A 3307-nucleotide genomic window follows, 5' to 3' on the forward strand; every position below is an offset into this window, starting at 1 on the left:
TTTCTGAGGTTGGATACATCAGATTATCTGTGAGTATTTAAATGTAGCAGGCATGACAACTATAAATACAAGCTGGAGTTCAGAGAATGATCTAAGATGAACTGACAACCTTCACTTGCAGGAGAAAAAAAGGTTGAAATCTGTTAGGAAGTTTGCCTTCATGGCTTGGAAGAGGGAAATGGTCAATTCCTACTATCCACAGTATTTAGAACACTATATCCTGAAGGATCTTATCTCTGTTGCTCTCAAAACCAGAAAACATGAAGTAAAGAGACTTTCATTTGAAGACAGGGTGAAATGCAATACACAATGAAAGCTCAAGACTCAGTGATGCCTATCAACTTCTGTAGTTCCACTGGTGGCCCATCAATCTTTGCACAAAGTGTAGTATCATATAATATTCTTATATAGTCCTTTACAACAGAATATAGGTGATGGTATCTTGCCTTGTGAATATGAAAATGGCCAAAACCCAACCTATGATCAACAGCTTTCTTCTATGTTGCCTAGTCAGTGATCAGAAAATGCTGTTTGCTAAACCAGGTGCTTTTTTTGATGCTGCCTCTTTACCACAGTATTAATTGACCTTGCTTCCCAAAGTGAACCTCTAATTGCTGTGTGACTGCATGTCTGCTGTCAATAATTCCTAATGATTGATTCCAACTGCTCACTGCTTGAAGTTGTGCTTTCTTGTTCTCTCAAATGTTCTTTTGTTCTCAATGCCTGTATGTTCCCCGAACTGTGTGGTCTCTTCTTTATTTCACTCCAGCAGCTGCTTTGGCATTTTGCATCTTCTGTTTCAGATACTTGAACGGCTACACACATTTGTGTTGTGAATATCATGGCTTCAAACCCTGAAAGACTTTTATGTCCCTAAATGTTCTTGTTACAGATTTTATCCTGCCATCTGATGTGCAATATGGCCCACAGATGGTACAGATGAAACCACCCTAAAAGCTGTAAATGTTGGTAGTCAAAATAGAAAGTTAGAAGAAAACATATAATTAATCTCTTCCTTTTTGAAAAAAGCAAAAAAAAATAAGTCCAAATAGGAAAAGAGTTACTGCATTAAAGCTACCAGAATAATTCTCACTCATTCTCACTCTAATTAAAATCAAAGAGTTTGAAGTTTCAAGGGAAATCTAGACTGCTATTACTGGGATCAATCTAGATATAACTAAGTAATCTGGGTTAGAATTATCATATGCTATAGTAGGTGTTATACAGGCACCTTATATACTTTCAAATCTCTCGCTAACCTTTAACAGTAATAATAGTTACTGTCTAAATCTGTCCAGAGTCCCATGGCAACATTTTCTCAAAGAACTGATATTGCTTAATTCCGTTATATTTTGCAGAGTGTCAGTATTGGAGTTGATATACACAGCAAACACATATACCACTTAGAACTGACAAAGTGACAAAGTTTGATCCTAATGCCTGACCTGACCTGTCTCTTAAACTCTGCTTCAACCAAACTTCTAGCTTCCTGTTGTTAAGAATCATATTCTTAGCAACTTTATAAATACAGATACCAAGATGGTTAGACTAATGGAGGTAGCATCTTCAGGTGACCCATAGCTGAAGCCCAGCCTTAAGTATTCAAGAATGTAATTAGCCCAGTCAAAGCCAACTGACGTAGCTATTCACATAAAAATTGCATGATCTCAGAATCAAAGTAGCCAAACAACCTAGTTGCAATGCTTTATTTCAGAGGTACCTTGGTTTTTGAGAAGAACTGTGACATGACAATAAACATAAGAAAGTTCTGGAGCTCATGGTTATGGCCAAGAGTGTGATTAATGCAGAAAAAGGCGAAGTTTGTTTAATGTTCAAAACCATCTATGTTATCTGTTAGACACCCATTTCTCATTTATGGACCAAGCAGCATTACTGCAGTGCCACACTGTTACTGTGCTGTCTCTGCTTCCTCAGAATCACAGAATATTCTGTGTTGGAAGGGACCCACAAGGATCATTGAGTCCAACTCTTAAGCGAACGGCCCATACAGGGATGAAACCCACAGCCTTGGCATTATTAGCACCACGCTCTAACTACTGAGCTACCTCCAAGAGCTGTGGACAGTTTTTCCCCTTCCACTTTTTAATGGGAAGTCTCATTATGTCTAGTAATAAGAACACTCACTATGTGAGTGCCGGATGGATGCTGGAACTTAATATTTTAACCAGCAAGTACAAAAGAAAAAGATGTGAGAAAAGTACTGGACATCTTTTTCTCAGTGTCACACTGCAGCAGGTTCCTGTCAAAGAAAATGAACAACACTACCACTTTTTTGTCACTCTGCTTTTTGGTTTTTTCCTCAGCTGTTGAAGCAGAAAGATAGGACACTGCATAGGATTGAGCCCTACGGTCCCAAGAGATGAAAAAGGCTTTTTGAAAGGCTCTCAAGAAATATGTCCTTTGAAAACTGAAAAAGAGAGGAGATGGTTCATATAGTCACTTAATCAAAGGTAAAAGGAAGAAATGCAAAAGCATTTTTTCCCCAGTTCAATGGGTATTTACCCTCAGAGCATCCGGTCGTATTTCTAGTCTCCTTCCCATGCTCCTGATAAGTCTGAGCTTCATCTTTACACACACTAAGAATCCAAACCCACTGCTTCCCCACACACTTGGGCTCCATTTACAGCTGTAAATGTTCCAGATCCTTCTGTTTCCATTCCCTCTGACACACTTGGATCCTCTCATCTTTACCCACCTTTCTTTGAGCCCTGTTCAATTAAATATCGGACACAAGTATAGTCAGAGCACCCTTCTCCATTTTGTCTCCAGCATCCTCCTAGCATGCTAGGCCCCATTGGTTTCTTCTTCACCACTCCTAGACCAGCTCCATTGCTAACTAAACTCAAACTCAACATAAGGGTATCCCCCTGCCCAGATTTCAGCTCTGCCCGCAGCCCTGACGAGCCCTCACCACAGGGCAATCTCTCATAGGGCAGAGCAGATGGCACTCCCAGTGCCATCTACTGCTGCCCCAGCCACCAAGCCATGCTGGACATCCGACAGGGTTTTGATGCTTCCCAGCTTGGCTCCCCTCTGTGCAGGGCCTCGTCCCTTCCTTCTCAGACTGGAACCACCCCAGTTCGCTCTCTCCTCACTGAGCCCCGGCTGTCACGTCCCGGGCCTCACTGCTCTCCACCTGCCTCCTCCACTAACTCGCGTCCGCACCAGGGCCCGTTCCATCACTTCAGTCCCTGGCACGGCGCGGCAGCCTCCCCTCCCAGCCCCGCCGCCCTGGGGCACTGCCCGGACCGCCGCTGGACACCCCCGCACCTGAGCACCGCGCCCG

The sequence above is a fragment of the Corapipo altera genome, unplaced genomic scaffold (genome assembly GCF_003945725.1).
Source record: "Corapipo altera isolate COAL_440 unplaced genomic scaffold, ASM394572v1 49, whole genome shotgun sequence".
Taxonomy (NCBI): Eukaryota; Metazoa; Chordata; class Aves; order Passeriformes; family Pipridae; genus Corapipo; species Corapipo altera.